Source organism: Conger conger, chromosome 12 (genome assembly GCF_963514075.1).
Source record: "Conger conger chromosome 12, fConCon1.1, whole genome shotgun sequence".
NCBI classification, from domain to species: Eukaryota; Metazoa; Chordata; class Actinopteri; order Anguilliformes; family Congridae; genus Conger; species Conger conger.
The window spans coordinates 1,112,909-1,125,836 of NC_083771.1; the positions used below are offsets into that span (position 1 = coordinate 1,112,909).

The 12,928-nt window shown below is 54.8% G+C and overlaps 2 non-coding genes across 2 annotated transcripts; both read left to right on the plus strand.

The window, feature by feature from the left end:
• Positions 1-12,065: 12,065 nt before the first annotated feature.
• LOC133106383 (U2 spliceosomal RNA) lies at positions 12,066-12,257 on the plus strand. The gene has a single exon (XR_009704483.1). It is a non-coding gene; the product is annotated as a U2 spliceosomal RNA (small nuclear RNA).
• A 343-nt stretch (positions 12,258-12,600) lies between these two features.
• LOC133105741 (U5 spliceosomal RNA) lies at positions 12,601-12,717 on the plus strand. The gene has a single exon (XR_009703934.1). It is a non-coding gene; the product is annotated as a U5 spliceosomal RNA (small nuclear RNA).
• Positions 12,718-12,928: the final 211 nt, after the last annotated feature.

A 12,928-nucleotide genomic window follows, 5' to 3' on the forward strand; every position in this document is an offset into this window, starting at 1 on the left:
TTATTATATCTGCCCTCAGTTTACATTACATCATGTTCCTTGGGCTTACATTATTTTTACATTATATTCAAATCATTTTTAAAACTTTAATACAAAGACTAAACAACACCAACAAAAACCAAGACTTAGAAAAAAAAAAAAAAAAAACATTTCCCGCCACCACCCCAAAAGGTAAAAGTAAAAGACAAAAACGGTTTCATTTTCCCCTCTCCCACTGGGGCAAAACAGGTTCACCAGACACCTTTCCAAAACTAAAAACATTAAATACACCAGTCTTAAAAGAACATAAATAAATAAATAAATAAACTTTAAGACTGTTAAAACACAACCCACAAAAGACCTATTAAAATCCCACTTTAAGACCCTAGCCTTTCCACTCTTTTGTAATGGGCAGCCCTGTGTCCTTAAAAAACACACTCCTCTCCCTTCTATTCCACAAACACAAAAACCGCCCATTGCTCTTCCTCAGTCCGCACCCACGAGAGTCCATGCTGCGGGGCCCCACATCGTCCGGGCCTCGTCCGCGCCTTTTCTCCTCCGGTCTCTCCTCATATAGTCCCTGACCCGGGATTTTGCCAGCCGCCACACTGCCTCAGGTTCCAGTGCCCTCCTCTCCTCCACCCAGAGAGTCCTGGCTGTCCAGAGGGCCTCCTTGCAGCAGTTTGCCGTGAGCCACATGGCCCTCCAGCTCCTGGTCCCCAGCGCCTGTTTCCCCGCCCCGTAAAGGGCGTGCTGCAGGGTAATTGTCCCGCCTCTGAAGAAGAGGCTCAGCAGGGGGTCGGCCAGCCTCCAGAGCTCCCTGGCGGCCTCACAGTCCCACATTGCATGGCGGACTGACTCCTCATCCTGGCATCCATCCCGGGGGCACCCCGCAACAGTAGCCAGGCGCCTCGCGTGCATAACTGCCCGCACTGGCAACACCTCGTGGGCGCCGAACCACGCCAGGTCCCTGTGTTTGTGGAGCAGATCCGGATGGGTGACCGCGCTCCAAACGGTTGTTGCTTGGCCTACCGCCAGCCCGCGCACTGGACACACTTGGTCTCTGCCCTGCACAAAAGAGAGGATAGCACGGTGAGAGGCCAGGGTACCCTCCCCCTCCCCCTCCAACCCACACTTCCCCAGAAAGGCCTGAAGCGGCCGATATGGCTTGGGCATCTCAAACGCCATGGGCACCGTAAGGGGCACCTTAATAAGGCCCAGCCGCTTCAGGTACCTCCCTATAAAAAAACGTACTAAAAAGGATCCCTTCGTTTCCATTTTTAAAACCATAGATATATGTAGAGCTACAAATTGGCTCAACATCACCCGGTAAAAATCTGGGACCCCCCTCCCGCCCTTCTCAGGCTCCCGCCTAACCCATTCCCTCCGGAGCCGTTCCCACCCCCCTCCCCATAAAAACCGAAACACACACCGATTTAGACGAGACAGGACAGAACGCGACGGAACAAAAATGACACCCACAAAAGACAATAACGGGACCAACACAGACTTTAAAATCAGGATCTTCCCCTGGAAGGTGAGCCTCCGGAGCTGCCAAAATTGGAGCCTGCGCTCAGCCTTCCTCAGCACCACCTCCCAGTTCTCCTCCCCCTTCCCTTCTGAATTAAAAATGAGTCCCAGCACCCGCACATCCCCCCGAGTCCCCACCAGGGGGAGTGCTTGGCGCTCTCCTTCCTCCCACACTCCAAGGGTTTTCAGGACCGATTTCCCCTGGTTCAGCCTCGACCCTGAGGCCTCCCCGTACAACCCCGCCTTCTCTAAGACCTTTTTTACAGAGCGAGCATCACTACATAAAATTGTGACATCGTCCATATAAAAGATGCACCTGGCCTCCCTCCCCCCACTACCCGGGATCTTTAAACCCGCTATCCAGGCTTCCCTTCTCAAGACCTCTGCAAATGGCTCTATACAGCACACAAACAGAAGGGGGGATAACGGACACCCCTGGCGGACGCCGCAGTTGATTTTCACTGCCCTGGTTAGGGTCCCATTAACCAAGAATCTACTCCTCGCCCCCGCGTAAAGGAGTCCCACCCGAGCTAGAAACCTGGCCGGAAAGCCCATCTTTTGCAGTACACTGAACATGTACTGGTGCGAGACCCGATCGTAAGCCTTTTCGAAATCTAAATTTAGAAGAGCTAATTTCAGATTTCTGTCTCTCGCCAGACAGATGGCATCTCTCACCAACACCAGGCTGTCCGTGATCCTCCTTCCGGCCACTGCACAGGTTTGATCCGGGTGTATCAATCCCCCTAAAACCGATTTCATTTTTCCTGTTAAAATTTTGCTAAAAAGTTTCAAATCAAAATTTAAAAGTGTGATCGGACGCCAGTTTTTTAGGTCCGTCACCTCTCCTTTTTTAAATAATAGGGTCACAACTCCCTCCTTAAAACTGTCTGGGAGCTGCTCCCTAAAATCAAAATCCTTAAAAACGTTTTCCAAATCTGGACCCACCAGATCCCAAAAGGTCTCGTAAAATTCCAGGGGCAAGCCATCTGCCCCTGGAGCCTTCCCTTTTTTAAAAGACCTCAGGGCGGTGGACAGGTCGGCTAAAACTATGGGGGCCTCAAGACCCACCCCCTCTCCAACAGTTCTGTCTATTACCCTCAGAAACTCCTCCAACCTCTCCTCCACCACCTCCTTGGTGGAGAAGAGGTTGGAGTAGAGCCTTTCCACCTCCTCCCTCAAACCCTCACTCGTTTGAGCCAAGGAGCCATCCTCTTTTCTCAAACCCTTCATGAGGGCTCCCTGCGCCATCACCCTTTTAAAAAGGTACCTGGTGCAGGCCTCTCCCTCATCTATGTCCCTCTCCCTGCTCCTAAAAATAACGCCCTTCCCCTGGGCTTCCGCCATGGCAGCCATGAGGCGCCTCGTCTCCTCCACCTCCGCTCGGAAGTCAAAACCCCCGAGCAGGAGGTTAGAGTAGCGATTTAAGTTGTAGTTTTTTGTTTTTTTTGGGGGGGGGGGGGTTAGACAAGGATAGGGATATCAGAAAGGAGGGGCAGGGGAAATCAGGAGGGAGGACTAAGGTAGAGTTTGAAAAGGTGGGTTTTGAGTCGAAATAGGGGGAGGGATTCTGCTGTTCTGACAGTGGTAGGCAGGTCATTCCACCACTGAGGAACCAGAACGGAAAACAGGCGTGAACGTGCAGCTCGACCGCCAGGTGCACGTAGAGAGGGAACCGTAAGGCAGACCGGAGTGGTCTAGCTGGGGAGTAGGGAGTGATCAGGGATTGTATGTAAGGTTGGGCAGTCCCCTTAGCAGCCTGAAATGCCAACACTAGGGCCTTGAAACGGATGCGTGCGGCAATGGGAAGCCAGTGGAGGCCAATGAGAAGCGGAGTGACATGAGCCGACCTGGGCTGATTGGTGATCAGGCGGGCTGCAGCATTCTGGACCAGCTGGAGGGGCTTGATGGCACACGCTGGGAGACCGGCTAGGAGGGAGTTGCAGTAATCCAGGCGGGAAATGACGAGCGCCTGGACTAGGAGCTGGGTGGCTTTCTCAGTCAGGAGATGACGGATACGGCGTATATTATACAGAAAGAACCTGCAGGTTCTGGCAGTGCAGGATACTAGTGGAGCCAGGGTGAGGCAGTTATCAAGATTCACCCCAAGATTCTTTGCCGTACGGGAGGAGGAAACTACAAAGTCCTCAACAGTCAATGAGAGGTCGATTGACGGAGAGGACTTAGCAGGGATGTAGAGAAGCTCAGTTTTGGCAAGGTTGAGCTTCAGGTGATGGGAAGTCATCCACGCAGAGATATCAGCCAAGCAGGCAGAGATCTGTGTGGTGATTTGGGTGTCGGGGGGGAAGGAAATGAAGAGTTGGGTGTCATCAGCGTAGGAGTGATAAGAAAAGCCGTGGGAAGAGATAACAGAACCAAGAGACCTAGTCTACCCAGGGCAACCGTTGTTTTGTCGTCGGTGTGGAATGTATGGGCATGTTAAGGCGGTGTGCTCCACCGACCGATGTAGACATTGCGCATCGACGGAGCACGCTACAAAAGACTGTGTGGCCCCGAAAACCTGCAGTCTCTGCGGGAGTGTGGAGCACCTTTTCCGGGCCTGCCCGGAAAGGGTGAGGTCGTTTGCGGCCTTGGTGCAGGGTGAGTTTGGGGCCTACTCTGGGCCTCCTGGAGGTCGAGCACGGCCTAGCACCAAGAAGGCCGGGCGAGAAGCAGGGGAGTCGGCTACGGAGGGAGGGCAGGCCTCGGAGCACGGGGCTGGGCCTTCCAGCACTACTAGCCCAGGCTCTGCGGCGGCCTTGGCCACTAGGCCGGATCAGGAAGGGGTGGGGCCTGGTGGGCTGGCTCCTGTTCCGGAACCATCCCTGCATCCTGGGCACAGGAGCGAGGCCTCAGCCTTGGATAAGCCACGGAGTGGAGCGGATGGGAGTCCAGAGAAAGAGGCAAGGGGGTCCAGTGAGACCATGGTGGCTGGGTCTGGGTCGGGTCCGGGTTCCGGTGCGGGTCCGGCTTCCGGTCGGGCTCCGGTTTCTGGTCCGGGTCCGGCTCCGGGTTCCGGTCCGGGTTCCGGTCCGGCTCCGGATTCCGTGCGGGCTCCGGGTTCCGGTCCGGGTCCGGTCCGGCTCCGGGTTCCGGTTCCGGTTCCGGTCCGGCTCCGGATTCCGGTTCGGGTTCCGGTCCGGGTTCTGGTCCGGTTCCGGGTTCCGGTCTGGGTCCGGATTCCGGTCCGGTCCGGGCCTACTCACCGGCTATGGGGCTGCGGGATCGGGACCCTGCTCCGGTTCTGGGAGGCATGGATTGGAGGTCCGGGAGAGAGCAGATCTTCGGGCCTTCCTCGCGTCCTGGCCTGGGTTTGGGGCTGGGGGCAGTGGTGATGAAGGCGAGGGCCTTGGCGGAGGAGTCCGGGGTCCCAAGTGAGGGCTCGCCAGAGCTATTCTCCCCTTTGTCGGCGCCTCCTGTGGAGGAGGTTTTGTCCCCAGAGGCGGAAGGAGCTGCCATGTGCACCACAGCGGACCTGCAGACCCCGTTGGCGTGGGGGGACAGCCCTCCTCCAGAGGGGGCGGTGCCAGTGTGGGCGCAGGTGGCAGCACGAAAGCGGGTTCGCTCTGGGGACACGAACGGGAGGGAAGCAAAGGCGGGACCGGGCATCCCTCTGCAGAACAGGTTCCTGGCCCTATCGGACTCGGCGGAGGGGGAGGCCCAGGAGGTGGACATTGAGGTGGACCTGGAGGAGTCATCCGGAGCCTCTGCGGCCTCAGCGGGACCGGCAGTCAGCCCGGCTTCCCAGTTTGCGGGCTGGGACGTGGCGGGGATCACAGGGGTGATGGGGATGGAGAAAGGACTCGAGGGAGGGGGGGACTCCTCTGAGAAGGAAGGAGATTGAAGGTTTGTAAAAATTTTGTTTAAAAAATGGGTTTGAATGTAATCACATTGAATGTACGGGGTTTACGAAACTCGGGGAAGAGGCAGGCACTTTTTGCCTCTTTAGCGGCAACAAGAGGCAATGTGTTTTTATTACAGGAGGTGCACCTTCGGGACATGGGGGATGTACTGGGTTTCTCAGAGGAGTGGACGTGGGGCCCATCGGCGTGGTCGGTGGGCAGCGTTCATGCCGATGGGCTGGGGATTTTGGTGAAGGGCGTTGATCTAGAAATCCAGGAGTCGGTGGACATTGTGGAAGGTCGGGCGATGTACACAGACATTAATCAGGGTCTTTTTAAAATACGAGTTTTTAACGTGTACGGGCCAACTCGGAGTGGGCGGAGACTGGAGGTCCTCAGAGAAATGGTGCCCAGTCTGTCCACCTCCAGGCGGATCATCCTGGGGGGGGACTTTAACGTGTCGCTGGATGGGGGTGGGGCTAGCGCTGCTGGGGGGGATTATTCAGCGAGAGCGCTGGCGGAGCTGGTCAGGGACTACGGCCTGGTCGACTCCTTCCGGGCAGCACATCCGGCGGCTCCAGGCTTCACCTGGCGTAATTCCAGGGGAGCTGCGAGCCGCCTGGACTACATCTTTGTGTCAAAGGAGTGGGTGGGGGTGACCGCCACGCTGCAGCCTTCATGGGCATCGGACCATGACATGCTGCAGGTGGCGGTCCCCATTCCCAACACGCAATGTACTGGAAGGGTACTGGAAGTTGAACACCTCCCTGATAAAATCCAGGGCGTTCCAGGAGGCCTTTAGGGGCTTCTATAAGGCCGTGAGGGCACTGCAGGGTTTCTACTCCACAGCGGTAGAGTGGTGGGAGGCGGCTAAAGTGCGTTTCGGCCTTTTCTGCCGAAGGTGCAGCATGGCGCAGCGGCGGAGGGAGCGGACGGAGGTGAGGAAGTGGCTAGACGCCATGGCCTATATGCACACCCAGCTCAACAGGGGGAGGGCAGTGAGGTGGGAGGCCTATGAGGGGGCAAAGGAGAGGGTGAGAAGTCTCCTAGAGGGAAGGGCTAAGGCCTCGGCCTTCCAGGGCCGGCTGAGGGAGATGGAGGAGGGGGAGAAGCCCACTGCGTATTTTTTTCAGGCTGCTGAGGCTCGGAGGAGGGCCGCCGTAATCTCCGGGTTGAAAGGGGAAGCGGGGCTGGAAACGGGGGTCCCGGAGATGCTGGGGATGGCGGAGGGCTTCTTCCGAGACCTCTTCAGCAGGAGAGAGTGCGACCCGGAGGAGCAGGAGGCACTGCTGGGGTGTGTGGTGCCCCGGTTGGGGCGGGAGGAAGGGCAGGCACTGGAGGCAGGGCTTAGTTTGGAGGAGCTGACAGGGGCGCTCCGCTCCATGAGGGAAGGGAGGTCCCCGGGGCATGACGGACTCCCGTGGGAGTTCTACAGGGAATTTTGGGATCTCATTGGTCCGGATCTCTTGGAGGTCTTTCAGGCTCTTCTGGAGGGGGGAGCACTGTCGGCCTCCATGAGGAAAGGAGTGGTGACGCTGCTCTACAAGGGAGGTGACAGGGCTGATCTTAAGAACTGGCGTCCAATCACCCTGCTGACGGCGGACTATAAGCTGCTGGCCAAAGCGGCTGCGGTTCGCCTGAAGCAGGTGATGGACGTCCTGGTCAGCCCTGACCAGACTTGTGGGGTACCTGGTCGGTCCTGCAGCTGGAATCTGATTCTGCTGCGGGACACGATCGACTGCCTAGATTTGGAGTTTTTCGGCCTACGCCTTTTTTGCGCAGTTTGAAGCCTCCAGTTTTCCTTTTGAGATGGCCCAGGGGGGTTTTTTCCAGCCTGCTGGTGCTGGCCTGTGCCACACCATGCGCTTCCAGTGGAAGAAGAGCGGAGAGATGATGGCACGTGGGGAGTTTGTGCAGAGAGTGCTCAGAGGAGTGGTGAAGGTGGATCCAGTAGGGATTTACTGCCTGCAGACCAACGCGGCGGTGAAGGGGTACGACGTCTCCTTCGTATCGGGAGTGGCCTTTGAGGTGGCTTTGAAGAGGTGCAAGGAGAAGGAGGACGAGGAGCCACTCTGCTCGTTTCAGGTGGAGACAATGGAGAAGAGGAGCTTCAAAGTGGTCACCACTCACTTGTACAACCCTTACGTGAGTGATGACATGGTGGTGGCGTTCCTGGCTCGCTACGGGAAAGTGATGGCTGGGGCCCGGTATCTGAGGGATAATGACGGGATATGGACAGGGAAAAGACAGTTCAGGGTCCTTCTGAACGAAGACAAGGAGGGTTTCGATGGTCTGGTGCACCCCCCCGCCTATTTCTCCATCGGGCCAGACAGGGGCTACCTGTTCTATTCGAGGCAGTGCCGGGAGTTCGGCCACATGGCGGGCAGCTGTGGCCAGGGAGGCTGCAGGAACTGTGGTGAGAGGGGGCACATGGCGGCAGCATGCCCGAAGCCAAGGATGTGCCACAGGTGTGGGGAGGAGGGGCACGAGTTTTGCGACTGCCCAGGGAAGGAGGGAGGCCGGTCATATGCGGACGCGGCAGCTGGTCGGGAGGGGGCACCAAAGAAGGGCCCTTTGGACCTGCGCCCCCTGGAGGAGGTGCTACAGGAGGTGCGCGCAGCAACCGCGGGGACGGAGGCGGAGAAGGTAACGGGTGAGGAGCCGGCTGCGGGGCCTGAGGAGGTGGCAGCAGACGCTCCTGCTGTAGAGGCGGAGGAGGCGCAGGTGGAAGGGGTGGAGCCTGCGGTGGAGGGGATGGAGGTGGGGGAGCTGAGCCTGAGGAGGCAGAGGGGCAACGAGGGGGTAGAGTCAGTCGGGGAGTCTTCTGACACTGACGGCTGGGTGTCACGGGCGGGGAAAAAGAAGAAGAGGAGGGGGCTGAGGAGGGCGGAGGTGCCGGTGGTGGTACCGTCTCCGGCAGACCTGCCTTTTTCTGGACTCCCACCATCTGGGACAGTTAAGCTCCAGAACAGCTACGATGTGCTGAAGGCGAGTGAGGAGGAGCCCGGGCCCTCTGGGGTCTTGACGGGTGAGGCGCGGTCGTTGCCAGAAGTGCCGGCGGGGGCTGCCGGGGGTTTGGGTGCGGAGTCTCCGCTAAGCGAGGAGCACGCCTACAGTCCACCGCAGTCACCGAATGGCACGGAGTTCCTGGCCATGGATAATGGGGACTTTGGAGGGGGGTCCTTATTGTAAGTACTTGTGTGTCGCTATGGTTTTGAGTGTTGAAATTGAGTTTGTTAATGGATAAGTTAATTATTGTTAGTGTGAATGTTAGGGGATTGCGTAATAAGGTTAAGAGGGGGGCAGTTTTTGAGTATTTGTCGATGGTTTCTTTTCACGTGTGCTTGTTACAAGAGGTACATTTAAAGGATGGGGAGGATGTTAATTTATTTTCTGAGGAATGGAAGGGAGGGAAATCAAGGTGGGGGGTGGAGGGGGTACATTCCTCAGGTGTAGGGGTTTTGTTTAAAGGGTGGGATTTTGAAATTGAGGATTGCTTTTCAGTTGTGCAAGGCAGGGTTTTAGGGGTTGACTTTAAGTGGAGGGGATTAAGTGCGAGAGTCATTAACATTTATGCTCCTACAGACCCAGCTGGAAGGAGGGACTTATTTAGGGAAATTGGCAATTGCCTAATGAGCAACAGAAGGGTAATTGTGGGTGGGGATTTTAATGTTTCTTTAGAGGGAACGGGGGATTTTAGTTTGGGACACCTGAGGAAGGTAATTAGGCACTTTGATTTAATTGATACGTTTAAGGTTTGTAATCCAGGGGTGGACGGAGCCACATGGAGCAATTCGAGGGGGGTGAAGAGCCGAATTGATTTTGTTTTTGCTGAGGGGGGCACTAAAGTGGTCTCTTCAGAAATAAAGCCAGTCTGGTTTTCAGACCATCACAGTCTGACGACCACAGTAGAGGTACAAGGGACGAGGTTTGGGAAGGGCTTTTGGAAGTTAAACATTTCGGTGTTAAAGGAAAGGGAGTTTGTGGAGCGTTTGGGTTATGCGTATGAAGGGTGGGCAGACATGAAGGTTTTATTTAGGTCAATGAGGGAGTGGTGGGACTGGACGAAGGTCCGTCTGAAATGGTTCTCTATTAATTACTGCAAGCAGAGGTCCAGGAGGGAAAAAAGGGAATTTTTTAAATTACAAAGGGAGTTAGAAAATTATTTTGTGGCAGGGAATTTAAAGGGGACGGCATCGTGGGAGGGATATAATGACTTGCAGGGGAAATTAAGGGGAATTTTTGAAGAGAGGGCAAGAAGGGTTTGTTTTGCAGCGAAGAGGGAAGGCTTGGAAAAAAATGAAACATGTTCTGCCTTTTTCTTTAATTTAGTTAAACAGACGAGGGTGAGGAAGGGTATTCAGGGCTTGCGGGGAGGGTACGGGGTCGTGAGAACGGGAAAGGAAGGAATGGTGGAAGTGGCCACTGATTTTTATAGGGATTTGTTTGGGAGGAAAGAGGTGGATTTTGGGGAAGGGGAGCGGTTTTTGGGGGCCCTCGAAACGGAGGTCCCGGAAGAGGTGAGAGAAGAACTGGAGGGGGAGATCACACTGGCAGAGCTGAGTGAAGCTCTCTGGGGCCTTCAGCCAAATAAGGTCCCCGGGGCAGACGGCCTGCCAGTGGAGCTGTACAGGGTTTTTTGGGAAAGGATGGGGACTGATTTGTTGGAGGTGTATAGGGAAATCTATAGGGAGGGAATTTTGACAGATTCAATGAGGGAGGGAATAATTTCCTTATTGTTTAAGAAAGGCGACACAGAGGATATGAGGAATTGGAGGCCGGTCACACTTTTGTGTGTCGACCTGAAGGTGTTAGCGAAGGTGGTAACAGGGAGGCTAAAAAGGGCCCTGCCCTTTATTATTGGGGAGGACCAGACATGTGGGGTCACGGGGAGGCAGATGGTCTGGAACCTTCACCTGGTTAGGGACACAATCAGCTGGGCGCGTGACAGGGGTTTGCCGCTCATGTTGGTGGGTCTAGACCAGGAGAAGGCGTTCGACCGGGTCTCGCATGAGTTTTTGTTTACGGTTTTAGGGAGGTTTGGTTTCGGGCCTAAGTTTTTGAGGTGGGTGGGTATTCTGTATAAAGGGGTGGGAAGTAGAATTAATCTGAATGGGGTTTTGAGTGCTGTGGTTTTGCAGGAGGGAGGGGTGAGGCAGGGGTGTCCGATGTCACCCCTGTTATATGTGGCCTATATGGAGCCCTTTGTGGCGGCCATAAGGAGGGCACAGGGGATAAGGGGAATTAGGTTGCCGGGGGCTGGGGGGAGGGTGGTCAAAATCTCACAGTATGCGGATGACACCACCCTCCTCCTAGAAGATGAGGTAAGTTTGGAGAGGGCATTAGGGATGATAGGTTCCTTTGGAAAGGTTTCAGGGTCAAAATTGAATCGGGGAAAATCAAGGATTACATTTTTTGAGGAGTGGGAGGGGAGGACGGGGGGGTTATACGGATTGGCGGGGTGTAAGGGACCATTTAAGGTTTTGGGGGTTGATTTTGGGACAAAGGAGCAGGTGGAGGAAAATTGGGCAGGAAGAATTAGGAGAATGAGGGGCAAATTGGGACTGTGGCAGACGAGGAGTCTGAGTTTTACAGGGAAGATTCTGGTGGTCAAGACGGAGATCTTGCCATCTCTGTTGTTTTTGGCAAGAGTGTTTCCTCTTCCACCAAAGTGGAGGAGGACAATACAGGGGATTATTTTTAAATTCATTTGGGGAGGGTATGAATACATTGGCAGGGAGCTGATGTATCAGAGTGTAGAGAGGGGGGGTAGGGAGGTGCCTCATATTCCTTTAAAATTAGACGTTTTGGGTTTTGTTGGGATGTGTCAGGTGTTGACTGGGGAGCCGAGACATCCGGCTTTTTATTTTACACGGTTGTGGTTGTCGATTTCTTCTGGGATGGGACAATCGCACCCCCAAAGCGGAGCGGTTGCCCCCGCACTACAACCACATAGTGAAATGGGCAAGAAGGTACCCTGAGTGCAGGGAAAGGGAGAAGGTGTTGGACCACAGGGGGCTGTATGCAGCCCTGCTGGACAGGATCTGCACTGTCAGGGTGTATGGGGTGGAGGAGAAGGTGTGGAGGGTGAGCCAGATGAAGGGGTTGGAGAACCGGTGGAAGGACCTGAACTGGCTGGGCGTGCATGGGCGGCTACCGGTGAGGGATGTGCTCTACAGGCACTCCCTGACCCGGAACAAGCTCTGTCCAAGGGAGGGATGTCTTCGGGAGGAGACAGCTAAACATGTGTTCTGGGAGTGCGGGTTTGCAAAGAGGGTATGGGGAGAGGTGGGGTTGTTTTATACATTGATCAGGGGACTCAGTTATGAGAAAGTAATGAGAGGGAAGGGATACTTTGATTTGAGGGGAAGGAACCGGTTTTTGTGGTGGTTTATGATTTCGATGACAAAGTTCTGTTTGTGGGAGGCCAGGGGGGTCCTGGTGGAAAATAATATTGTGTGGGGGGTGGGGCGGGTGGTGGGGAGGATTAGGGGGGAGGTGCAGAGGAGGCTGCATTATGATGTGGGGAGGTGGGGGTACCACCAGGCTAAGGAGAGGTGGAAGGGGCTGTGGGATGAGGGAAAGGGGGGGGGGGGCCGCCCAGTAGAGGGCAGGATGGGGAATGTAATTGTGGAATGTAATTGTGGAATGTAGATGTGGAATGTAATTGTGGAATGTAATTGTAAGGTATGTAAAGTTTGAATGTATGTAACTGTAATGTCTTGTGGTTTTCCAAATAAAATATTTAAAAAAAAATCTGTTCTTATCAGTTTAATATCTGATACGTCCCCTATCAGGGGACTATATATTAAACGGATTTTTGGCACAGGGAGTCGGAGAAGGAGCTTGCTCCGTCCGCTTCAAGCATCGACCCGTTATTGCAGTGCGTTCGGGAACGGTGCGCCTCTCCAAGTTTTGTGCAAAAAAAGGTTGTGTTTTGTTGTCCTTTACTAGGTGGGTGGGTTGCCCTGTTCTTCCCCCTTTTTGTTTGTTTGTTTGTTTTTTTGGATGTATGTAAATTGTGTTGTAAATAGGGTGAATATGTGCCCTTGTTGTAAGTGTGCTTGCCTCTGTTTTTTAGCAAAATGATGTAGTTTTGTGTGCGGGACGTAACTGTTTGTGATTGCGCTGTCTCGCTTTTCCCACCTTCCCTCTCGGATTGTCCGGCCTGTTGGCAGCAGTGGCAACCCCGGGTCAGTGGGAGTGGCTGGGAAGGGGGCCGGAGGCGCCTGGTGCGCTGAAAGGTCACATTTCGCTCGGGTTTCTCTTCAGCACGCACAAATCTTTCGCCTTTTACTAAAGATTTCCGTGGAGAGGAACGCACCTGAGTTTGTGCTATTTTTGGATGCTCCGTCCACAGGACGGGGCAGCTTCGAACGGTTTAAGGACAGACGGCAATGTGCCACAGGTATGCGGGTTGCTTGCGAGTCGCCGATGAGCCGAGCCGACTTGCTCGTTTCTGACTTATCGCCTGCTTGCCGCGTGCGATCGATGCCCCGCTCGCTAAATAGCTTTGGTCGCTGCCTAGAGAGCAGCTATTCAGTAAGTAACTCGGTAGTAAGTACGTAATAGTGTACTCG